Source organism: Artemia sp. Qi Xiang Cuo, chromosome 14 (genome assembly GCF_049724085.1).
Source record: "Artemia sp. Qi Xiang Cuo chromosome 14, ASM4972408v1, whole genome shotgun sequence".
NCBI classification, from domain to species: domain Eukaryota; kingdom Metazoa; phylum Arthropoda; class Branchiopoda; order Anostraca; family Artemiidae; genus Artemia; species Artemia sp. Qi Xiang Cuo.
Window position 1 is genome coordinate 39,434,599 of NC_142807.1, and position 27,078 is coordinate 39,461,676.

The 27,078-nt window shown below is 36.1% G+C and overlaps 2 protein-coding genes across 2 annotated transcripts in view; one reads left to right on the top strand and one right to left on the bottom strand.

Annotated features, from left to right (window-relative positions):
* The window catches only part of LOC148944449 (delta(24)-sterol reductase-like), a 247,858-nt gene that overhangs the window by 154,546 nt on the left and 66,234 nt on the right, over positions 1-27,078 (bottom strand). The gene's annotated exons all lie outside the window — the stretch shown is intronic.
* LOC148944450 (transcriptional activator Myb-like) overlaps positions 9,558-27,078 on the top strand; it is a 166,003-nt gene continuing 148,482 nt past the window's right edge. Inside the window, exon 1 of the mRNA XM_089100296.1 lies at positions 9,558-9,615. The gene's annotated coding sequence lies outside the window, so the exon portion shown is untranslated. The remainder of the gene's footprint in view (positions 9,616-27,078) is intronic.

Genomic DNA, 27,078 nt, shown 5'->3' on the forward strand with positions numbered 1-27,078 from the left:
TCTTTGGTGAAATTAGAATTGAATTGTGTTCTTTAGTAAAATTCAGAAGAGAACTTGAACTTTTCTTCACTTCGTTGAGAAAATTTTAAATTGAACTAGAACTTTTTATCTTCCATAAAAATATTCACAAGTATGGTTTTACTTTTTCTATCTTCAGCCGAAAAATTTAGAATTGAACTCTAAATTTCTTTATGTCATCGTGAAATAAAGAACTTAAGTGGAAGATTTTTATTTTCTCTGGTGAAATTAGAATTGTATTGTGTTCTGCAGTAAAATTCAGTAGAGAACTTGAACTTTTCTTCACTTCGTTGAGGAAATTGTAAATTGAACTAGAACTTTTTATCTTCCGGGAAAATATTCACAAGTATGGTATTACTTTTTCCATCTTCAACCTAAAAATTTAGAAATGAACTTTAAATTTCTTTATGTCTTTGTGAAATTAAGAACTGAACTGGAAGATTTTTGTTTTCTCTGGAGAAAATTAGCATTGAAGTGTGTTCTTTGGTAAATTTCAGAAGAAAACTTGAACTTTTCTTCACTTCGTTGAGAAAATTTTAAATTGGACAAGAACTTTTTATCTTCCAGGAAAATATTCCCAAGTTTGGTATTACTTTTTCTATCTTCCACCGAAAAATTAGAATTGAATTTTAAATTTCTTTATGTCTTTGTGAAATAAGGAACTGAATTGGAAGATTTTTGTTTTCTCTGGAGAAATTAGAATTGGAGCGTGTTCTTTGGTAAAATTCAGAAGAGATCAAAAACTTTTCTTCACTTTGTTGAGAAAATTTGGAACATTATTTTAAATTTTTTCATTCCCTTGAGAAAAATCTGAACCGAAGTGGAAAATTTTTATATTATTGGAAAAAAAGAATTGATTAAAAACTAATTTCTTTTTCATTGAGAAAGTGGGTGAAAAAGATAAGTACTTCAAGTTGCAAAATGGGTTTAGGAGGGAGATTAAGAAAGTAACTTGCTCTGAAATGGTCTTTGAAAAGTATTTCTTCGTGTTGAGGTAACCAAAATGATGTAAACTACAGTTGCGGATGAAAAAAATAATTACTTCAAGTCGGAAAATGGGTTTAGGAGGGACATTAAGAAAGTAACTTGCTCTGAATGGTTTTTTAAAAGTATTTCTTGGTGTTCAGGTATCCAAAAAGCTGTATGTTCTGGTTGTGGTGAAAAAGATAAGTACTTCAAGCTGGAAAATGGGTTTAGGAGGGACATTAAGAAAGTAACTTGCTCTGAAATGGTCTTTGAAAAGTATTTCTTGGTGTTGAGGTATCCAAAAATCATTAAAGTATAGTTGAGGGTGAAAAAGATAAGTACTTCAAGTTGCAAAATGGGTTTAGGAGGGACATTAAGAAAGTAACTTGCTCTGAAATGGTCTTTGAAAAGTATTTCTTGGTGTTGAGGTATCCAAAAAGCTGTAAAGTATAGTTGTGGGTGAAAAAGATAAGTACTTCAAGTTGGAAAATGGGTTTAGGAGGGTCATTTAGAAATTAAATTTCTCTGAAATAGTCTTTGAAAAGTATTTCTTGGTTTTGAGTTATCCAAAAAACTGTAGAGTATAGTTGAGGGTGAAAAAGATCCGTACTTCAAGTTTGAAAAAGGGTTTAGGAGGGACATTAAGAAAGTAACTTGTTCTGAAATTTTATTTGAAATTTATTTCTTGGTTTTGAGGTAAACAAACATATGTCAATCCTTGTTGAGAGTGAAAAAGAGAAGTAATTCAAGTTGCAAAATGAGTTTAGGAGTGAGATTAAGAAAGTAAATTGTTCTGAAATCGTCATTGAAAAGTATTTCTTAGTTTTTAGGTACCCAAACAGCAGTAAAGTATAGTGGTGGGTGAAAAAGATAAGTAATTCAAGTTGGAAACTTGGTTTAGGATGGACATTAAGAAAGTAACTTGCTCTGAAATGGTCTTTGAATAGTATTTCTTGGTTTTGAGGTATCCAAAAAGCTGTAAGGTATAGTTGTGATGAAAAAGATAAGTACTTCCAGTTGGAAAATGGGTTTATGAGGGACATTAAGAAAGTAACTTGCTCTGAAATGGTCCTTGAAAAGTATTTCTTAGTGTTGAGGTATCCAAAAGCTGTAAAGTATAGTTTCGGATGAAAAAGATAAGTACTTCAAGTTGCAAAATGGGTTTAGGATGGACATTAAGAAAGTAACTTTCTCTGAAATGGTCTTTGAAAAGTATTTCTTGGTGTTGAGGTAACCAAAAAGCTGTAGGGTATAGTTGTGATGTAAAAGATAAGTACGTCAAGTTGGAAAATGGGTTTAGGAGTGTAATTAAGAAAGTAACTTGCTCTGAAATGGTCTTTGAAAAGTATTTCTTGGTGTTGAGGCATCAAAAAAGATGTAAAGTATATTTTTGGGATGAAAAAGATAAGTAATTCAAGTTGGAAAATGGGTTTAGGAGGGACATTAAGAAAGTAACGTGCTCTGAATGGTTTTTGAAAAGTATTTCTTGGTGTTGAGGTATCCAAAATGCTGTAAACTACAGTTGCGGTTGAAAAATATAAGTACTTCAAGTTGGAAAATGGGTTTAGGAGGTAAATTAAGAAAGTAACTTGCTATGAAATGGTGTTTGAAAAGTATTTCTTGGTGTTAAGGTATCCAAAAAGCTGTAAAGTATAGTTGCGGGTGAAAAAGATAAGTACTTCAAGTTGGAAAATGGGTTTAGGAGAGACATTAAGAAAGCAACTTGCTCTGAAATGGTCTTTGAAAAGTATTTCTTGGTGTTGAGGTATCCAAAAAGCTGTAAAGTATAGTTGTGGGTGAAAAAGCTAAGTACTTCAAGTTGCAAAATGGGTTTAGGAGGAACATTAAGAAAGTAACTTGCTCTGAAATGGTCTTTGAAAAGTATTTCTTGGTGTGGAGGTATCCAAAAAGCTGTAAAGTATAGTTGTGGGTAACAAAGATAAGTACTTCAAGTTGTAAAATGGGTTTAGGAGGGACATTAAGAAAGTAACTTGCTCTGAAATGGTCTTTGAAAAGTATTTATTGGTGTTGGGACACTCAAAAAGCTGTAAAGTATAGTTGTGAGTGAAAAAGATAAGTACTTCAAGTTGCAAAATAGGTTTAGGAAAGACATTAAGAAAGTAACTTGCTCTGAAATGGTCTTTGAAAAGTATTTCTTGGTGTTGAGGTATCCAAAAAGCTGTAAAGTATAGTTGTGGGTGAAAAAGATAAGTACTTTAAGTTGGAAAATGGGTTTAGGAGGGACATAAAGAAAGTAACTTGCTTTGAAATGGTCTTTTGAAAGGTATTTCTTGGTGTTGGGACACTCAAAAAGCTGTAAAGTATAGATGTGGGTGAAAAATATAAGTACTTCAAGTTGGAAAATGGGTTTAGGAGGGACATTAAGAAAGTAACTTGCTCTGAAATGGTCTTTGAAAAGTATTTCTTGGTTTTGAGGTATCCAAAAAGCTGTAAAGTATAGTTGTGTGTGAAATAGATATCTACTTCTAGTTGGAAAATGGGTTTAGGAGGGACATTAAGAAAGTAACTTGCTCTGAAATGGTCTTTGAAAAGTATTTCTTGGTGTTGAGGTATCCAAAAAGCTGTCAAGTATAGTTGTGGGTGACACATATATCGACTTCTAGTTTTAAAACGTGTGTAGTATGAAAATAAAGAAATTAACTTGCTTTGAAAAGGTCTATGAAAGGTATTTTTTGTTTTGAAGTATCCAAAAAGCTGTACAGAATATTAATGAGTGAAAAATATAAGTACTTCAAGTTGGAAAATGGGTTTAGGAGGGACATTAAGAAAGTGACTAGGTCTGAAATGGTATTTGAAAGGTATTTCTTGGTGTTGAGGTATCCAAAAAGCTGTAAAGTATGGTTGTGAGTGAAAAAGATAAGTACTTCAAGTTGGAAAATGGGTTTAGGAGGAACATTAAGAAAGTAACTTGCTCTGAAATGGTCTTTGAAAGGTATTTCTTGGTGTTGAGGTATCCAAAAAGCTGTAAAGTATAGTTGTGGGTGAAAAAGATAAGTACTTCAAGTTGGAAAATGGGTTTAGGAGGGACATTAACAAAGTAACTTGCTCTGAAATGGTCTTTGAAAGGTATTTCTTGGTGTTGAGGTATCCAAAAAGCTTTGAAGCATAATTGTGGATAAAATAGATAAGTACTTCAAGTTGGAAAATGGGTTTAGGAGGCACATTAAGAAAGTAACGTGCTCTGAAATGGTCTTTTAAAAGTATTTCTTGGCTTTGAGGTATCCAAAATGCTGTAAAATATAGTTGTGAGTGAAAAAGATAAGTACTTCAAGTTGGAAAATGGGTTTAGGAGGGATATTAAGAAAGTAACTTGCTCTGAAATGGTCTTTGAAAAGTATTTCTTGGTGTTGGGACACTCAAAAAGTTGTAAAGTATAGTTGTGAGTGAAAAAGATAAGTACTTCAAGTTGCAAAATGGGTTTAGGAAGGACATTAAGAAAGTAACGTGCTCTAAAATGGTATTTGAAAGGTATTTCTTGGTTGTGAGTTAACCAAAAAACTTTAAAGTATAGTTGAGGGTGAAAAAGATAAGTACTTTGAGTTGTAAAACGGGTATAGGAGGTAAATAAAGAAAGTAACTTGATTTGAAAAGGTCTATGAAAAGTATTTATAGGTTTTGGGCCACTCAAAAAGCTGTAAATTATAGTTGTGGTTGAAAAATATGAGTACTTCAAGTTGGAAAATGGGTTTAGGAGGAACATTAAGAAAGTAAATTGCTCTGAAATGGTCTTTGAAAAGTATTTCTTGGTGTTGGGACACTCAAAAAGCTTTAAAGTATAGTTGAGGGTGAAAAAGATAAGTACTTCAAGTTGCAAAACGGGTTTAGGAGGGACATTAAGAAAGTAACTTGCTCTGAAATGGTCTTTGAAAAGTATTTCTTGGCGTTGAGGTATCCAAAAAGCTGTAAAGTATAGTTGTGGGTGAAAAAGATAAGTACTTCAAGTTGGCAAATGGGTTTAGGAGGGACATTAAGAAAGTAACTTTCTCTGAAATGGTCTTTGAAAAGTATTTCTTGGTGTTGGGACACTCAAAAAGCTGTAAAGTATAGTTGTGGGTGAAAAAGATAAGTACTTCAAGTTGTAAAATGTGTTTAGGAGGAACATTAAGAAAGTAACTTGCTCTGAAATGGTCTTTGAAAAGTATTTCTTGGTGTTTGGACACTCGAAAAGCTGTAAAGTATAGTTGAGGGTGAAAAAGATAAGTACTTCAAGTTGAAAAATGGGTTTAGGAGGGACATTAAGAAAGTAACTTGCTCTGAAATGGTCTTTGAAAAGTATTTCTTGGTGTTGAGGTATCCAAAAAGCTGGAAAGTATAGTTTTGGATGAAAAAGATAAGTACTTCAAGTTGAAAAATGGGTTTAGGAGGGAACATTAAGAAAGTAACTTGCTCTGAAATAGTCTTTGAAAAGTATTTCTTAGTGTTGAGGTATCCAAAAAGCTGCAAAGTATATTTGTGTGTAAAAAAGATAAGTACTTCAGGTTACAAAAGAGGTTTAAAAAAGAAATTAAGAAAGTAACTTGCTTATAAATTGTATTTCAAAAGTGTTTCTTGGTGTTGAGACAAACAAAAAGCTGTATAGTATAGTTGTAAGTGAAAAATATAAGTACTTCAAGTAGCAACATAGGCGGATGATGGACCTTTATATATTTTCGTGCTCTTAATTGTTCTTTTTTTTTTATTTCTTGGTTGTGTGGTATCATAAAAACTGTAAATTATAGTTGATGGTGAAAAAAATATGTACTACATTACGGACAAGGGGTTCAGGATGAACATTGAGAAAGTAACTTGCTCTGAAATGGTCTTTTAAAAGTATTTTTCGGTGGTGGGATACTCAAAAAGATGTAAATTATAGTTGTGGGTGAAAGATATAAGTACTTCAAGTTGGAAAATGGGTTTAAGAGGAACATTAAGAAAGTAACTTGCTCTGAAATGGTCTTTGAAAAGTATTTCTTGGTGTTGGGACACTCAAAAAGCTGTAAAGTATAGTTGTGGGTGAAAAAGATAAGTACTTCAAGTTGAAAAATGGGTTTAGGAGGGACAATAAGAAAGTAACTTGCTCTGAAATGGTCTTTGAAAAGTATTTCTTGGTGTTGAGGTATCCAAAAAGCTGGAAAGTATAGTTTTGGATGAAAAAGATAAGTACTTCAAGTTGAAAAATGGGTTTAGGAGGGAACATTAAGAAAGTAACTTGCTCTGAAATGGTCTTTGAAAGGTATTTCTTGGTGTTGAGGTATCCGAAAAGCTGTAAAGTATAGTTGTGGGTGAAAAATATAAGTATTTCAAGTTGCAAAATGGGTTTAGGAGTGACATTAAGAAAGTAACTTGCTCTGAAATGGTCTTTGAAAAGTATTTCTTGGTCTTGTGAAACTCAAAAAGCTGTATAGTATAGTTTTGGGTGAAAAATATAAGTACTTCAAGTTGGAAAATGGGTTTAGGAGGGACATTAAGAAAGTAACTTGCTCTGAAATGCCTTTTGAAAGGTATTTCTTGGTGTTGGGACACTCAAAAAGCTGTAAAAAAGATAAGTACTTCAAGTTGCAAAATGGGTTTAGGAGGAACATTAAGAAAGTAACTTGCTCTGAAATGGTCTTTGAAAAGTATTTATTGGTGTTGGGACACTCAAAAAGCTGTAAAGTATAGTTGTGGATGAAAAATATAAGTACTTCAAGTTGGAAAATGGGTTTAGGAGGGACATTAAGAAAGTAACTTGCTTGTCTTAGTCGATTACGTCATTCTATGCCCATAAATGAATTCCCGTCATGACCTTCTGATAGGGTTCTACAGATTATGTAATCAATTTCTCAGAAATCCATTTTCCTAGTCGATTACGTCATTCTATGCCCATGTATGGACTCCCGTCATGACCTTCTGATAGGGTTCTACAGATTATGTAATCAATTTCTCAGAAATCCATTTTCCTAGTTGATTACGTCATTCTAAGCCCATTTATGGACTCCCGTCATGACCTTCTGATAGGGTTCTACTGATTATGTAATCAATTTCTCAGAAATCTATTTTCCTAGTCGATTACGTCATTCTAAGCCCATGTATGGACTCCCGTCATGACCTTCTGATAGGGTTCTACTGATTATGTAATCAATTTCTCAGAAATCCATTTTCCTAGTCGATTACGTCATTCTATGCCCATGTATGGACTCCCGTCAGTATTCTATGCCCTTATTTCTGGACACCATGACATTCACGATCGATTATGCAATCAAGTTCTCGGAAATTCACTTCCCCCTCGAGTCCTAGATCAATAACATTGTTCCCGTTAGAATTCAATGCGCATGTGCAACCTTCGTTCCGGAGTTATTACACATAGAAACATCAAATAAATTGACCTTGGAAAAAGAGGTCATTGACCCCATTACGTAATCATTCTCCCTAGGGATTCCATGCCCTTATTTGGAGCCCTGTCAGTATTCTATGCCCATAAAAGGAGCCCTGACACGAGTCGGACCCCCTCCTCTACTAACATTACATTTGTTTTACTGGGATTTTTTTTTTCTTTTTTTTTTTTTTTTTTTTTTTTTTTTAGTTAACAAAATTTCCAGATAGGCCTACCTGGCTATTCTTCTGTAAAGTTTTAGCGGCCATACCTACAAATAATTGTTTTCTGTCTTCAAACTGTCCAAATACTTTACCCCCCCCCCTTATGTGCACATATATAGCCCAAATTATATATTTCCCATATATTATGTCACTTCTATTTGTGTTGTCTCGCGCTTAGCTGTAAAAAAAAAACTAACGAATAAACAGGTTTGTTCTCGAGTTTTACACAGCGTAAAATTGAGTGAGTGGTGCATAATACACAAGTACCAAAATTCCTTCCCCCTACGGAAATAAAAAAAACTACTCAAGTAAAATTCTCAAATTTGGAAAGCCTTATTTTCCACGGGGGGGGGAGGGGCGTATTTACCAGGGGTATTTTCCGCGGGGGGAGGTATTTTCCGCGGGGGGGGGGGGTATTTTCCCGGGGGGGGGGGGTGGTTTTCCGGGGTTTATTCGCCTGGGGGGGGGGGTAATCGCCAGCCACCGCTATTCTGACGTGTTACAATTTTGGGGAACCGGTGTCCAACACGCTTGGAACCCGTAAAATGAAAACACTTTAAAATTTTGCCGGGTTCAAAGACGCTCAAAACACGCTTCAAATCCGGAGCCTGAAAACACAACTTTGAACCAAAGATTCCAGCGAACTCCTCCGCCTTTCCCCACCTCGAGTCTAAGTCTGATTTGTCACGACACTTCTGCGCCTAACCTTAATAGCGAATTTTTGGGGAACTTTCCCAAAAACTTTAAAGAATGGAGTTTGGAATTTCAAAATCATTCTTATCTGACGCTTTCGAATTGATGATTCCATGTTATCCGCCAGTCCTCCATTACAGGATTTCTAGACAATTTGCTTTCAGCCCCAGAACAAATTCACTGTTTTTTTTCTGGACTTACACAAATTTCACACATTTTTTTTCTCTGTTTCACAATCCAAATATCGCAAAAAACTTCAAGTTTATATCTTGTATCGTTTTTGAGCCACTGATGACGAGAAAACAAAATAAAAAAAAAAAAAACTGCGAATGCAGCATTGGAGCCCTGCGGGACAAAAAGAGGAAACATAAAAAAAAGTCAGAGGGGAAGACACTTAGATCCAGTAACTGATAGTACAGGAATATCACATCAAAATCACACATGAGTGGAGGAAAGTTACATTTTACTTTCATATTGTCAATTTTTCATCAAAGAAAAAAAACCGTTATATTGTGCAAATACGCGAGTGTGCCTTGCATGGGCGCCTAAACGGGAATTTGGGATATAGACCGGGCGCTTTTATGCGGAAACAGCTCTGTAGAATAGCCCTATCCTTGGCCCCTTTCCTTAGCCCTTCCTTTTAAAACACATTTATAAGTTTTTAAGGCTTAAGGAGGTACTATGCCTTTTTGTTATCTCCAGAGCCTTAGAATAAATGCACGCTATATTAGTTGATTTCGGTATAAATGTGAGATATAGGAATAGGCCTATGACTAGATTAAAAACTAAATTGTATCCAGGGGAGGGAGGTTACCCGGTTTCACTCTGCCCCCCGCCTAATTTTTTCGGACTCGTACGAAAGTTACAAAAATGCATATAAACAAATTTTTTGTTGCGGTTTGTAAGGTTTTTGGGTAACCCCCATCCCCCCCCCCCCAAAAAAAAATCTTGGATCCGACCCTGCTTAGGATCATCTTAAATCGAATGCAATAAGAAAAGCAATTCGTAATTGACAATCAATCCCTGAAACCTGTCTTGTATTAATAATATCCATAGTTCCGCTATCACTACTTACTAGCCTCTTGACATTTAGCAGTCTAATTATTCTTGAAGGTCGTGGGAAATACATTTTATAATATATCTTTGCTTATATTAAACAATGAAGTAGACGATTCTACCGCGAAAAGGTTACGCACAGGTGGGATTAATGAAACGGTGCCTCTTAGCGTTTCCTGAGGATGTCCTGTAGTCCCCTCTTCCTTTTACAGTCCCCACCATCATTAGTTTCAAATTGGAGCAGTGAACGTGAAACGGGATAAATCGAATATGCAAAGATAGGATAAAATAAGGAGTGGGTTGAGGGTAAGTTTTGTGTCGTAAATAATTTGGCAGCAGTAACTAAATATACTTATGATAATATTTTCTAATGGTAAAATTGCACTTTAGTGGGTTTTCATTAACTCAGAAAGCTGTTGAGCTATGTAAAAGAAACTTCCAAGGGTGAATCTTCTGCCCAAATTAGGGTCTGGAAAAGTATTTTCAAGTTTATATCCAGTGGCGTAACCGTATCTCTAAGAGTAACTACTGCTGCTAAAACTACTAACAACTCACTGCAGCACCAAGCGGCCAGAGGCCAACAGAGCTACGCACACTCCTCCTCCATCCCAGTCTATTGAAAGCCTCCCTCTGTACACCTTCCCTGGAAGCTCACATTGTCCTTAAATCTTTCTTTATGACATCCTCCCACCCCAACCGCAGATGACCTACTTTCCGTTTAGCCCGAGACGGTTGACCGCAAAGGACAATCTTCGGTAATCTGTTATTCCTCATCCACACAACGTGCCCTAGCCATCTCAACCTAAGTTGTACAGAAAATGTGGTTCTATCCCAGATTCTAGGGCTATACTGAGAGAAAGGTTGAAATGGATAGGACACATTTTGCGGATGAAGGATGACAGGTGCTAAAAATTGCACTTTTTGGTCTTCAATTTAGGGGGGGACACAAGAATAACAAAGGTCATCCGTAAACAGAGTGGGAAAAGTTAATAAGCAATGATTTAACGTAAATCGGATTCCCACGGGAAGGGAAAAAATGTACTACCCCTGCATCCTCTAAACCAAAATCCTGGATATGCCCTTAGTTCCAAGTCTCGAGCTTTTCCAATTTAAATAAATTTTATCTTAAATCTTAATTCTGATTGGTCTATCAACAAGCCCTTGAACTGAAATTTTACATTTTCCAGACAGTTGGCAGGGTAGCCAGTAACAAAGTAACATTATATATGTCAGTGTTAAGTAGGTAACAAAGGTAGTAACAGGGTAGGTAATTAAGTAGGCAACAGGGTAGCCAGTAACAAAGTAGCTTTATGTAAGTCAGTGTTAAGTGCCTGGGGCCACAAGTGTAGATATATAAAAACATATTAGCTACCTCGCTGTGGTTCTCAGTAAATTGAATAATTAGAGCAACTAGAAACAAACTACTTTCTCACTTTTGTACTTTGCTGTTGTATCTGTTATACCCCTTTTTGAAAGAGTCCACAGAGGGGCTTGCATAAAAAAAAAATAATCTGCAGCAATATTTTTTGAAATAAAAGAGCAGAGCTGAGGGAGGCTGTTACTCAAGACTCAAGTGGCCGGTTCTCGACGTGTCCCCCTTGTAATATATGATCAAGCTGTGTGCCTTCACGTCTATCTTGCCATTTGGACAAAAGGAAGCAAGGCTCGCCAGAAGGAGCTGAATTTATGAAATCGTATACGTTTTTTTTACATCCACACAGTACTTTTCAAAATATTCTTAGATTTGTATTTTGAGGATAAAATTGAGCTTCTTTAAAAAAAATAATAAAATTCACCATTGTATATTTTGAATTAAGATTATCATCTTTTAGAAAACAAGTTAAATTTATTTTTTTATTTTTTTTTTTTTTTTTTTTTTTTACCAAGATCTGAAACCTTGAATATCAATATTAAAATGATATTTGCATTTGTAAACTCTTCTGTGTTTCACTTTGTTTTTTATATGACGAACAAATAAAAGTACGAATAGGGATAAGTCCTTTCATTAAACAGTGGAAATCATATCCAAAAAGTTCTAGATATTTCGACCACATGGATCAGTGATCGTCATCAGCAGATAAATTATAAGATAAGATAACGTGTATTTCAAGCCAAAATGTGGCCATGTACATAAATAACATACAAGATTAACAAATTACAGCACTCGACACAATAATAATAAAAAATAAAAATAAAAGATAAACTACTCTCTTCTCTTTGCAAAATACTCATCAAGATATCGTCCCATTAGACAAATAAATTGTGACGACTTGCTTTTTAAGGCATCAGGAAGCAGCACTCCATCATTCCCAAATAAATTTTCCCTTACCCCCAAATGACCTCGACAGTGACTCAGACAATGCTCCTAATTCTCCTTATCTTCTTGGCAAAGAGGGCAAGCAAACCTTCCGTCCAGGACACTGTTCCTCCTCTCAAAAACTTTCCATCTTGAACGAGTCGGAAGGTAATTAGATCGTAGCTGTATCCAATATGCAAGGTATCTAGACGGTAAATTTAACTTCAAATAAAATTCCTTACCCTATATTATCTTAAGCTGTTTATAATATCTTAAAGTTTCCGAATTCTTAATCTCCTCACCCGATTTCTGTATCGTCTGGTTCTCCAGCACCCGCTTAATTTCCTTGTCCAACTGTAATTGTTGACTAGTTGGTTCAATGCCATCATTCCATGCGAAAGAAAAACCTGTCTTATCCAGTACCTCTTTAACTTTAAAAAGGCCAAGATCTTTACCTATGTAGCTTAAATAACTCATCATATGCAGCCTTCAGTAGCCTATCACTGGGTAACTGTACAACCCTTAGCCAAAATACTAGCTATTGATAATAAGACTGGAGAGAGAAGGCTTTCCTAAGACTTTTTTATTTATTTTTGGTACTGGCGTACTATGCGGGCCCACCACTATAGACTGTATCAAGGAAACCAGTCACGAAACCCGTCAAACGGGCAATTTGCAAGAGACCACTATAGATAAATAACTGCAAAGCCGTGGTTTCTCAATGAGTTACAATATTTAAACGATTGTTTTTTGGGGTTTAGGGGGAGGAAAGGTACCTAGGTTAGGTTACGTATTTAATATATGCTATGCCTTATCGCTCCCCACCTCCCCCCTAGTGTGCAAATATATAGAACAAACTTGTTTCTAAACTATTATATATTCAACCTATTTTATTTTATTTCATTAGCATTAAGCAAACTTGACTTCTTTCGTGGTGCCCGCATAATGCACCTGTAGGCTACCTTATTTTTTTATTTTTTTTTACACAATCTAAACTGTAAGTTGTTGATATCAAGGTCGGCGAAAGAGTATTGGGAGCCCTGTAAAAAGTCATTTATTTTCTACCGGCTACTTGAGGACTGTTCTGATCCTACGTCGACGTCTTGTTTATTAGCGTGTGTTTTGTGTAAAAAAAACACTAAATTTTTAAAATTTGACAATGCAAAGAAACATCACGAACTGATTTATCTGAGCTAGTTTTACAGACGATATGTGTTACATAAGGGGCACTACCATTTTGACTAACCGTCACAAACACTAAACGTCATAACATCCAAAAAATTTTTTAAGTTTATATAATAGTAACAAGTATATAATAGTTTAGAAACAAATTTCAGCTATATATTTGCACATCAGGGGGATGGGGGTAAAGCATAGCGTATGTCAAATAGGTAACCAAACCTAACCTAGGCATCTTTTCCCCCTAAACCCCAAAAAACTAAATTTTTAAAATTTTAGATGTTATGACGGTTAGCGGATCTGACGGATCTTTTTTGTCGATGTTACGACTGATTTTGTAGTGCTCCTGACGTTAGTGCTCCTGACGGTTAGATGCTATGACGCCTTCCCGTTACATATGCTGCGAGGCGTTAATTTTTTTCGTTTTAGTTTCAACCTCGCTCTTTATTTCCATCAGACAAAAATTGTTCTTTCTAACTTTTTTTTTCTCGTTTAATTTTTTTTTAATATGAACAATGAACATGACAAAAGGTTTTTGACAAACATAGGCAATTATACAAGAAGATCAACGCCTATTTTCGTCAAAATAGGGCATTATCTACAGCTTTTACATCGTACCTCTCCCAAACTCTCCAGCGTAATATATGTAAATTTGTCATATAGAAAAGAATCTCAAAGGGTACATTATTCCGTTATCTTTGAGAAAGCACAGGCAGAAAATTCAACTATTTATTACATGTTAATGATCTGATGGTATACTACGTTCACACACTTAGTGTAGAGTATCAGAAACACCTGCGCAACCCATATTACGTGTGTGTTCCTGGCTTTGCTATACAGACCTCAATCAAAATCAGGCACTTCATTACGTCCAAAAAAGAGGTCTAATTTTGTTCATTATGGCTACAAGATAAAGCCTTATCAAGCACATCCACATGAGAGGAAAAAATTGTCAATGTGGCCAAAAATCAAACATAACCTATAAAAACCACGAAATGAAAAATTTCGGTCCCAGTACGTAAAGCATCTATTCCTTATTTAAACAGTAGCTTCTCACACAAACTTGCTTCCATAAGTCAAAGAAAATCCAGGTGAACAAAACTTTCCGGAATTAGCTCAGATAAAAATTCCCAAAATCTTGGAGAGTTTCATTTACTAAGTTCAAATAATTTATTTAAAATAGCAAATACAGTTATGTCCTGAAATTGATTTGTTTACCTGAAACTGATTTGGGCATCTACAAACAGATTTATTTTGAGTAAGCGATGTTTCTATTCATTTCTAAAAGAATCAACCGTCAAGAATCAATTTACCATGGAAATGATCGTTAGATTTAGCATCGAACATTGAATCGAATGGTATGTCTATTTCTTGGTTACCTCGTAATGGATCTAAACCATCTAATATCCCTCGAGGCCTATCGACCCATATGTTACTAATGAAATACAAGCAACTCACAAAACTCGAAGATACGCAATAAACACTAAATTTTTCTACGTTCAACAAAGTTTGGTGATCGTTGGAGGGCAAGTGGTGGTGGTAAATTCTTCTGAAGACTAAAGTGTTGGGTTAAAGAGTATTGCCAGAAGCACGCACAGGGGGAAAATTATAGGAAACGTTAAAGAAATCTTTTTAATGGGAGGGACATTTTATATACAGCTTTTAAATAGTTTTTTTTTACCAATAAGCTATCTCATAATTCAGTCACTTTGATTTTGGCCTTTGTTGTGGCACGATCTCTTTCTTGACTTAGAAAAAGCGTTCTTGAGCGGAAAATTTCTTGACTTGGAAGAACTTTTCCGCTCAAATGAACCCTATCACCACTACGTAGGATGTCTGGATTGGTACGATCATCTGAAGGGGGAAAAGTAAAGAGGAAACAAAGCAGTTACACTAACCATAAGGTTTTCTACGAAGAAAATACAATTTTCAAGATGGAGAGTATTTTTGCCAAAGTTGATGGTTAACTCGCAGAAGAAGGCAGAAAATGGTACGTTGTTTCGTGATTTATTTTGCATCTTAAAGGCCACGACATACTTTGACTTCCCCTTTCCCAATATTCGAAGACATCTGTTTCTATATAATTATCCCTGAAAAATTACGAAAAAAAAGGGAGACATCATTACTACAAGGCAAAAATGTGACTTTCCTTGTTGTTAGACATGATGGACCATACAACTTAATTTCAGGGCTTTCAACAATGACAATTTTAATGCTTTACTCTTATTAATTAAAAAAAAACTTTCCGAAAAATAAGTTTGTCAAAGAAAAGCAAAGGCCATTTTAAACTTAAGCTCAGCAGATACAAATACCTTTTAAAATTCAAACTCAAAATGACCAGAAATTACTATTAAAGAATACGATGGACGTTCAATAAGTTCGTAGAACGGAACACTTAGAAATGACGAAATAAGTTCTAACCTACTGCGTCATTGGCGCTTTACTGAAAACAAATTTTATGACAAATATTTTCTTTTGTACTTAATATAAAAAAAACCTTAAAATTATAGTAACATTTTGAACTGATGAGCTTTCAGGAATTAATATCATTATACATCAAATATTCAGTGCAATTTATTAGCTCTTTTTAAAGTTGTTAAAGACGAATATTGTTTCCCTACAAACAAATGTTTGGATACTGCCAGTAGTGTGCTAATAAGCACCACAGAACCTACAGGAAAACCTACAAGAATATACTCAAAAGTGTAATAGATACTAAAAATACATGAAAAAATACATTGAATTGCGCAAGAAAAAGCCATGGTTGTGTCATTAAACTCAGGCGTGAATATTTTAAAAGTTGGCACACTATAATGCATTTTATGAAACTAAAGTCGAGGTTTTTTAAACTTGGCACGGTATAATGTGGTCATACATGTTTTGAGAGTATGGTAGTAATAATATAATGTGGTCAAACAGGTTTTTTTTCTATTTTTGTTGTCAATTGCACAATGAATGTACGTCATGAGTTCACGTGTACATTCCTAAAAAACTGTTATGTTATAAAGTAGTCAAACATGTTTTGGGGGCATGCACAAATTAAGTAACTCAACATCCGTTTTTTATTCGTCCTTGAAAAACTGTATAAAATGTTCATGCATTGGAATTTAATTTTCATTATGTATTAGCATATTGAGCATAGTACACTGCATATTATTAACTTTGAAAACAATGGATTCGTCAATTGTCAATGTGAGTACAGCTTATTAAACTTTTTAATTTATTTCCAGATAAAAAGCATTTACCAGTAAATTCAAATTTCAGGGGGACTTAGCCCTCCTCCCCCCCCCCCCAGCAATAAAAAACTCATACAATAGTATACTCGTTAGAAAACGCAAAGTACGCTTTTTTCCTCTATGTAAACAAAAACCACCCCCACCCTGCTCTCTAGAAATAGTTATTTCGTTCAAAAAAAATGCCCTTTTTTCCAGTTATCAAAAATCTTTTTCTGATCTAAATAGAAGCTTCTGTGTTACAAGAAACGGTCACTTTTGGAGAACAGGCGTCGCATGCTCATGTTATCACAGAGATTAAAACCATATGTGTTTATAATTACAGAAAAGGGTCCTTTTTTGGAACCAAACTTCAAACGTGTCGTATCTGAAAACAAAAGCTTGGTGATTAAGACGGGCTTTGTCTAATTCTAGCCAGAAACTCAGAATTGATAGGGGGCAAGATAAAAAAAGGGGTAATTAGTGATTGGATAATTTTTTAACGTGAAATCTCTGAATAAAATATTTTTGGAGAAATTATTTAAAAGGTATAGTTTATTTATTCTAAAGATAATGACATAGGCCTCAACAGCAAATCATTTTAATACTTTTCCACAGGGGGATTTCCACTAGGTATGTTAAGATTCAAGCTAATTCTTGTAGGCTAACTTTTAAAATAGCTTTACGGGGGGGGGGGATGGAGATAAACACAACACTCTGCTCATAAATTTGACATCGTGTCTGAGCTTTTTCTGAAGGACTTTAGACTACTGTAATTATTTAAAAGGTATTGTTTATTCATTCTAAAGATAATGACTTAGGCCTCAACGGCAAATCATTTTGATACTTTTCCACAGGGGGATTTCCGCTAGGTATGTTAAGATTCAAGCTAATTCTTGTAGGCTACCTTTTAAAATAGCTTTACGGGGTTTGAGGGTGTCGTCTTATTCTGTGTGTGTTTTTTTTTTTTTTTACTTGGTGGTCATTCAAAAAGCGAGGATTTTTGTTAAATAAGTAATTCTTGTACCTTTTAAAATAGCTTTACGGGGTTTGAGAGACTCTGAAAACAACTTCAACCGTGGCCCGCCCCCCGCGATCAGAAATTAAATTATAAAAAAAAAGTTTCTCCAACTGAAAGTAAGGAGCAACATAAAAACTTAAAAACAGACAGAAAATAGAGGCTGTTTACAAAAGATTTAGGATTCATTAACTTTAGTGCTGCCAGTCAAAAGCTATGGGTTTGAGAAAATTGTCTGATTATCGAAAAATGAAGAAACACCTTCCAAAAGCCGACAGGAATGGGATTGTCTTGAGGGGGAATTTTCCATAGAAGAGGTGGAGGGTATTTTTACATGAAAACAACTTCAACCGTGCCCACCCCCCGCGATCAGACATTAAACTATAAAAAAAAGTTTCTTCAAGTAAAAGTAAGGTGCAACATCAAAACTTAAAAATGGACAGAAAATAAACGTTTTTTCCACAATCTTTAGAATTCATTAATTTCAGTAATCTCAGTCAAAGACTACGAGTTTGAGAAAATGGTCTGATTATCGAAAAATGAAGAAACACCTTCCAAAAGTCGACAGGAATGGGATTGTCTTGAGGCAAGATGTTTTTGGAATCTCCCATCTCCCCAAACTATAAATTTTCCAAAATTTTACTTTAAAAGCTTTTCTTTTTAAATATTTCTAAAGTGCTAAAACATAGAGTGCTACAAACACCAGAATAAACTTTAGAGGGCAATTTATCTGTAAAAGAGGGCTTATCATTTCCTTACTAAATTTTTCTTCTTTTTTAAGGATGTGGAGGTGGATTCATACAATTACCCTCCCTCCGAAAAGAGACCGAGATGGGGTGATACCACATCGATGCAAGCCGCAAGACCATCAATCATCAGATATATTAGCTGCATTAAAAGTTCTCTGGACCAGCAAGGAGCCTCTCAAGCCAGTGTCAGCTCTTCACAAACTTCTATCCAACCTGACGGAAAATTCGAGAGATAGTGGATAGATTCTCATAATGCATCAGTCTCATATAGTAAAGATGGGGGGGTCACCCCCTATCAAGCATTGCCGGGCCCTTCACGACCAATGCAAGACGAGAATGATGTGGTCCCTAGAGCTCTCGACATGCAAGCTGCAAATTTAAATGTGAGTTTTCAAATATTATTTCTCGCTAATGATTCTTTTTCCCAAGTCAATTTGAAGGAGTGTGTGTGAGCGGTACATACGCCGCTTTTTTTTCTGTATACCCGATAATTAATTGAGATATTATAATGAATATTGCAAATTCAATAACGTCATAATGATTGTTGTATGTGTGTGTGTGTGTGTGCGTTTGTGTGTGTGTGTGTGTGTGTGTGTGTGTGTGTGTGTGAGTTGGTGTGTGGGTGTGTGGGATTGTGTGTGTGTGTGTGTGTGTGTGTGGGTGTGTGTGGGTGGGGGTGTGGGGGGGTGTGGGGGTGGGGGTGGGGGGGTGGGGGGCTAGTTGCCCTCCAATCACTTTCGACGATTAAAACGGGCACTAGCCCTTTGAATTTCCAATCGAATGTGGGTGTGTGTGTGTGTGTGTGTGTGTGTGTGTGTGTGTGTGTGTGTGTGTGTGTGTGTGTGTGTGTGTGTGTGTGTGTGTGTGTGTGTGTGTGTGTGTGTGTGTGTGTGTGTGTGTGTGTGTGTGTGTGTGTGTGTGTGTGTGTGTGTGTGTGTGTGTGTGTGTGTGTGTGTGTGTGTGTGTGTGTGTGTGTGTGTGTGTGTGTGTGTGTGTGTGTGTGTGTGTGTGTGTGTGTGTGTGTGTGTGTGTGTGTGTGTGTGTGTGTGTGTGTGTGTGTGTGTGTGTGTGTGTGTGTGTGTGTGTGTGACAATTCTGAGTCACCAATGTGTGACAATTCTGTGTCACCCCCCACCATTCCGCTTAATGATGTAGCTAGTACTAGTAGTAATACAACAACAACACCAGTATCCCCTCTTCCAGATTTTTTTCTGTCCAACTCTGCCTTGTACCACACAAAGGTCTACAGCGCCAATTTCGGTGATCCCTTCAACTCTCTAGTGTCGGGGGATATAATAACAGATCCCTCGGCCATTACAAATTCATATAGTAATAAGATTCGAGCCATTCTTGAACAACAGATGGGGTTGTGGGGAGTGGGGGTCAGTTTAAAAGCAATAATAGCACTAAAAAAAATTTTTTAATGAAAATGCGGGTGAGATGTATTCGAAGTACTTGCACACAGAGATGTTGGAAATTCGCCCGCATTTATCAAATTATGGGGAGGTTTTTCTTAATTGGGCTAATAGTATTCAAAGCAAGTGGGAAAATTATAACGAAGGGGTAGTGGATCTGTGGTTTTATTTATTAGAAGTTTATATGTTAATATATGTAGGTTTAAAAAGGATTTTATTGTAAGAGGTGGGCATGGGGGAGAGAGGACAATTGAATTAAAATATCATTCAGATTTAGAGGGATCGAGGGGGATACAACGAATCTATTTCGATACGAGGCTGCAGTGTTTCAAATATGCATTTTTATTTGCCGCATACAGACCACTTCGAATAGATGCATCTAAGAAAAAGTTGGATAAATGACAGTTAATGGTAGGGAGGGTTCAAAGTTCCCCAAAGTAGATTTTAATTGTTTAAATGGTCAATTTCTCGTGACCCTAAAAGGAATAGATATTTTTGAGCGGGCTAATGCATATTAAATGATTAGTGTCACGGTGTTACAGTATGAAAAAGAATTTGAAGAGGGTCAGCGTTCCGATAAGAAGGGTGTATTATTTCCAGTTCGAGCTCCTTCAATTGAATCAGTAGAACATTGGGTGTGGCTTCTATACACCCCATCCCCAGACTCCGATTCAATTGGTCATTTCAATCCAATTACGGATATTAGTAGGGTTTTATGTGAGGGTAAAAAGGGGCGTGGGGGTGTATGCTTTTACTGTCCAACATGCCTCTCAAGATTTCTCTCTTATTTAAAGTTAAAGCATCACATTAAACACTTTAAACATCATGGATGCCAGGCGGTGGAGACGGTAAGCGGAGATAGAGCGATCTTAAGTTTAAAAAAATTCCAAAACCCGCTCCTGCAGAGCAATAAGATCACTTTAGACTGCGAAGCGAAACTGACAGATGTATGCGATCCGTCAAATTCAAATCGTGTTAAGATATATGAAGCCATAGGGTTCACTTACGCTCACGCGCAACGAAATTCCAATAATACCACGCAAGTGTTGGATGTAGGTGAGATGTTGAGTGACGGTGAAGACTGCATGCGCTCAGCATTGGTCAGTCTAATCAAAAAAGCGAATAGTGCATTTTCTCGCCATCGTTGTACAAACTATACTATGCTCCTATCACCAGATGACATAGTGGCCATTAAAAATCATAAAATGTGTTGGGGTTGCAAGGGAGAATTTGATGATGGTGTTGGGAATGGGGGGAGGAGGAAGGTAATCGACCATGATCATTTGTGGCAGGAAATTACATCGGGAGGGAGTAACTTTAGAGGGGTAGCACACCAGTCATCCAATTTAAACGTTAGACAACAATATTTCGTACTTGTTTTTATACACAATTTCAATTACGACTTAAAGCTTATTCATCCGGCGTTGGCCCGCATCGTCAAGGGACGAGTTGTATATGACGCATCGATTGATGGTTATTTTTCATATAATATCATACCCTAATCATCGGAGAAGCTACTGCTGCTAGAATTCATGTGGAAAACAGTTGACAAGGGTAACACCTGCCTAAATAAAATCCGTGTTTTAGAATCATTTTGCTTCTTTCCCAAATTCTTAAGTCAATTAATTCAGGTGCAGAAAAGTGAAAATTTTGATAGCTTACCCCTCCTCAAACAGTGCGTCCCCGATGATAAAATGTATGATTTATTAACGTGAAATGGAATATATACATATGATTATTACAACTCTGGATCGAAATTAGATGAGGTGTCACTACCACCCATTGAAGATTTTTACAATTCTCTTACTGAGAGTGAGTGCACCACTGGCGACTACGAATTTGCTAAGAGGGTTTGGACAAAGGGTGGGTGTAAAAATGGGTGGGATTATTGTAAACTATACTTGTCCAGTGACGTACTCACTCTTCTGGACATTGTGTGCAAAAATACAGATAAAATCTATGGGGAATTTGGGTTGTATTTTGTTTTTTATTTTTCAACTTCCATTCTGTTTATGTACATTATAATAAAAATATTAACTTAATAATTAGTTTTGATTACCTTTGTGGTTATGCTTATTATTTTTTTTTTCTAGATCACGGATGGGTGTGTTATGCATGGTGACCTTAATACGAAAACTGACCAAACTGGTCAGCCTGCCGATGAAAAGTCGGAAACAGTTTGTAGGCATAGGAACTCCCTTTGCCTAATGGCAAAATCTCAAAACTGTTTACCGTGTGGCAATTATAAATGGCTTAACAATCCGTGTGCTTTGAATTTCCCCGACATTGCCAGCGTTGAGGAGAATGGGGCACAAGGATGGTTTTTTGAAATTGACGGTGAAATACCCATGGAAATCCATGACTCGGTGAAAGACTTTGTTTTTCCGTGCATAAATAGATCGGTGGGTAGGGACTCTCTGAGCCCCTACAATTTATCTTTAGTAGAGGATGGTAGTATGCACTGGGTACCTTCAAAACAAAAACTAATTGCCGAACTCAACCCGAAACAGAATATCGTTGTTCATCACGTGCTATTGAAATGGATGGTGTACAATGGTTTCAAGGTCGCAAAGATTCATACAGCCCTCCAATCTGATCAAAAGCCTTACATAAAAACGTTTATTGACACCTTTGTCAGTAAGCGTTCACAAGCGAAAACGAAGGTTGAAAAAGAAGTCTATAAACTCATTATGAACTCAGCTTTCAGTAAAATATGCGAAAGCGTACGAAACAAAAGTCGATGTTACGTTTTAACCAATTCCAAAGATTGTGCTTGAATCATTGCGGATCCAAACTTCACATCGTTCACAATCAAAGACTCTGATATGGTGCTTCTACACCGTAAGAAAAGAAGTTATTTTTAAATAAAAATATTTCAGGTGGAAGTGCAATAACTGAAATATCCAAGAAACTCATGTTGTCATTTTATTATAATGTATGCAAGGTACAGTGGCCGATTGAGGGACAAGTTCAAGTGTATTACGGGGACACAAATTCACTCCTGTTAAAAGTCAAAACTGAATATCTATTGAATGATTTGGAAAATGGAGAGTATATTAACTCTCGAATGGACTACACTAATTGGGACGAATCTCTCTACCCAGAGCTAGTGAAACGCCAGGCCCCAAATCAATTGTTAATGCTAAAATCTGAAACGGGTAGCGATCTGATATCCAGTGGTGTGTTTCCTGGTCCGACGGTATACTGTGTGGAAACGCACAACAAGGATATCAAACAAGTTTGCAAGGGGGTACCTACACACTTTGTAAAAAATAATTTTGACATGATTGTGCATAGAAACTTTTTGGAACGTAGTTTAGTGCTAAGGGTGAAAGCCATGGTAATTCACTTTTTACAATTTAAAAACTACACAGTTAGAGTTGAGAAAAACGCCATGTCGGCCGTATTGGACAAAGTTTATGTACTTGAAGATGGTGTGAAGGTACTACCACACGGTAATTATTTAATTTCAGACCGAGTTGAATTTTTAGAGTACATAAAACAACTCGGTCTAGAAAAATTAACTTAAATTCATTTAAAAAAAAAGTATAAATTGGGTGGGAGGGTTTTTTGGGTAATTGGGTATTTTTTAATTCTTTTTTCTATATCATAAACAATTTTCAACGTGTGTGCAAGGTAGATCAATTTCCAGTATTTAATACCCCCGGCCCGGGCCCGCCGCAGCGAGCCCCCGCGTCCCGGCCCCGCGGCACCCGGCGCTTCCCGGCCCGCCACAGTGGGCCCCCAGCCGCCGCAGTGGCCGCCCCCCGGGGGAGGGGGGGGATCCCAAAATATAAAATGCTGTAAATAAAAGTGATATTATTTCAAGTGCTTTATTCTAATAAATGTTATATTTTTTCTATAAATAAATAAACAAAAAAAGTGTATTTATTTAAGTGTTTTTTTTTCTCTGTGCCTATGTAAATGTTGTTTTTTTTTATTATAGAAAAAAGTGTATTTTTTCATTTTTAATGTGCTTTCATGTTCAATGTAATGTTTTTTAAGTATTGTTACTTTTTTATGCATATAAAAAAAGAAAATATGATTCTTTATTCGTCTTCTTCTTCTTCTTTTCATTCTTGAACGAAGTAGTAATAGGGAAATTATTTAGTCATTAGACAGCCATAGTCTACAGTTAGTTGTCTAGGTGAACTGTTGAAGGGAACATGTATCAATTTAAAACACCATTCAGATCGTTTCTGTGTGGGCCGTCAATGTCAGGCAAAACAACACTCTTAACTAAAATAATTAAAAATTGCGATAAAATGTTTCTGGAAAAGCCGAAAAAAATCTACTATTGTTACAGTATTTGGCAGGAGTCATACGATAAAATAAAAGCAATTGCCAAGACGGGATTGGTGCAGATACAATTCATACAGGGACTTGATGTTTTCAACATTATTGAACCAAACTCTTGGCTGATCATTGACGATCTGGCTGAATCTATTGAACAATGGTCCCAGGAAATGCTACAACTGTTCACTGTTTGCTCTCATCGTGAAAAGACTTCCGTTATTCTGATTATACACAACCTATTTCATCAGAGTAAGTGTATGCGAACACATGAAATGAACTGCACCTACTATATCGTCTACAGAGTTATTCATGATTCTAGCTCAGTATTAACCCTCAATAAAAAAATCTATCCAGGTGCCCCCAAAATTCTGCTCTCAGCATACAATCAGGCAACTAATAAACCCTACGGCTACATCCTATTGGATCTTAATCAAAACACACCCCAGAATCTGCGTGTAGTCACAGCTATTTTTGACAATGAAATTACAGTATATCTCCCCGGGAACACTAAACAGACCTATTAGTTGCTATCTGGACACTGAAGAAACTACGTGAAAATAAATATCTGTTTTCAGTTCTAAGCACTTCAAAACCCTCGCTTAGGAAAGTCAGACTCAAACAAGATAATGCCAATGATTTCATTATTCTAATATCTGAAATTTTTTTAAATTTTATCGAGGGTAATGTCCCACTGCCAAAAGTAGTTGAGCAACAGGCAAAGCAACATCGTTCCATTTAAAGTATAGTAGCCTGTAAAAATGCAGTAAATAATTTTAAAAATAAACAACTTCTTCAAGCGGGCGGTAGGTTTTTCACACTTTTACTGCCGATAACTACAGGACTGATGGATAGTTTTCTCTTGAGAGAGCGATTGGCAAAACCCTATAAATTGACTCAAATAGAACTCGCTCTTTCGCCCGTAGAACTATATTAGAACAATCTGAATAAATTCCTTGACAATGAGAATACTGAGGATGATAAAAAACTGCTTTTACTTGAAGATGTAATTCACCGAGTGGACAAACATAAGCCTCATCATGTGAAGGTCACTGCTGCTGCTGGTATTGAGCATAAAAAAGAATCATCTCCTCTGGATTCTGTTGCTGTGACAAAATTAAAGAAGGTGTATTTGTATTAGTTTTTTTTTAATTTTGGAAATATCAGGCCCAAAACTTAAGGTGAAAAAACAACACGACTCCTAACCTATCTCATGGAAAGTGGTCAAGATCATATTCAAGTTGAGATGAATGGGGAAGGGATTATAATTCAGGACAAGAGCTATAATCTACTTGATTTAATCTATGACAGGGTTACAAATCGTAAAGGACTATTATCATTTGACGCTCATCTATACAACTTTCTAAATACATTAAACTTCCCCAAAAGTCTTATTAGCATTAGACAAATTCTAAAAAAATTAAATGAACATGCACCAACATCAACAACAACAACACCATTAAAACATGAAGAAGAAGAAGAAGAAGAAGATTTTAAATCAATCTTGGAAAATACTAGCACACCTAGTGGAAACTTGACAATGGTGGCGAGGAAAAAGCAAAAACGTATCATGTCACCATCACCATCCAGTATACAAAAGGGTAGCGGACGTTACACAACGTGTTTACGTTCAAAATGGTTGAAGTTCTGAAAGGTGTTTATGAAGATATTGGTGAGGCGGGGAGTTTAAGTTCCCCAACCACTCTTTCCAAAGTTACTGGTGTTCACACTAAAAGTGTAAAATACTATCTAAAAAATGAATCAAGTTACACTCTGCATAGAAATAATAAACTTCGTGCTAATCAATATCAAAAAACTAAAGCCTTTTTCCCATTGCATATAATGCAAGCATATCTCCTGACTCTAGATGAGATTCAACGACCTCACAATACACCGTACAAGTATATTTTACTTGCAATCAGTGTTTATAGTCGTTATGCATATGCAATTCCATTGCGATCAAAGAGAGGCGTTGAAGTTGCTCAGGCTATAGAAAGTATTCTCGAACAGGATTCATGTAAAAAAATTCAAACGGATCGCGGTAGTGAATTTTTTAATCCTAATCTTGCAAAAGTATTAAAGAAATATAGTACACTGCTCTACCACAGTCATAGTCCTATAAAGGCTGCATTGGTCGAACGATTGATAAGAACTATTTGAATTTTAATTTCAGGATATTGTACATTGAAAAATACATCGGCTTTTATTAATGATTTAGATAAAATCATGTTGATCTATAATCAATGACCTCATCGATCGTTGTCCAACTCTACGCCAACGGGAGTTCATCATTCTGATCATGATACAATTGACACCTTTCTTAAACAATATTCCAATGAATTGATTGTCAAGAACAAAAATAAATTCAATATTGGTGATACTGTTCAAATTAATAGAACAACTAATGTTTATGAAAAGGGAACTTACTTGTGGTCCATAGGACTTTTTAAAGTGGCAAAAACCCTAGACACTAAACCCATAACTTATCGGCTGCGTGATATCAAAGATGAAGAGATTCTCGGCGGCTTTTATGAATATGAACTACAAAAAGTTAAAAATAAGAGCGAACTCTATCAAATTGAAAAGATATTAAAGACACGTACTCACAGGGGTAAGAAACAGTTACTTGTTTGGTGGCTAGGATACAACTCTGGTTTTGATTCTTGGACTGGTGTTGAAGATATTGACAATGCCCAATGATTTCTATGTAACTTTTATGTCCGATGTTTCCGATCCTCTCTACAACCACTTGAATACGACAAGTGATTTTTGGACAAAACTCTCCCCTGCCATCAAATTTGACGGTGCGTATGAATTGGCTCTTGTCGACTGTATTCTCAAAAATACCTATGACATCCTGAGAAAGGATTGTGTGTATGATATAAAAGTTATACCACTCGATTGGACACTCTTTGTCGACTATGAATGGGTTGAGGCACTTAAATCTAGCGAATATCCACATGCCAAATTGAAATATATTGAATACGATAATATGACAGATTTGGGTCGTACAATCAATAGAAAAATCCCATATCGTAGAAATGGCAAATTCCATTTTAATTATTCATTGGAACACGATAGGATTTACATTACCTCACCTGTTGACACTGAAATAATTATTCTCAATGATAATCTGAGAGACGTTCTGGGCTTTAAACTGAATATGATCAATGGGAGAAATGCTGGCACCGTTTGCGGGATGGATCAAGTTATTTTTGGTGATTATCCACCTGGTTTTGCCTCGGACTCTTGCATATTTCTCTATGCATCCTTTGTGGAAACATCGAGATTAGGTAATTCAAATTTCGCCCTCCTACGTGTTCTTGAATAAAAAACATCTCATGAACTTGTTCATCACTATAATATAAAGCATCTTCAGTATGTTCCTGTAAACACTTCGTATTTGGAACTCTGTCAGTTAACGCTACGAAGTGAATTGGGCGATCCTCTAGCAATAACAAAAGGCTTAGTAGTGATTACATGTCATTTTCGACCCATTGTTGGCGATAGCACAATCACCTAAAATGAACAATAGGAGATTCCATTTGTCTGTCCCGATATCGATTGCTATGTTGGTGCTTTGAGTCCACGTCAAATAGGCAATGGA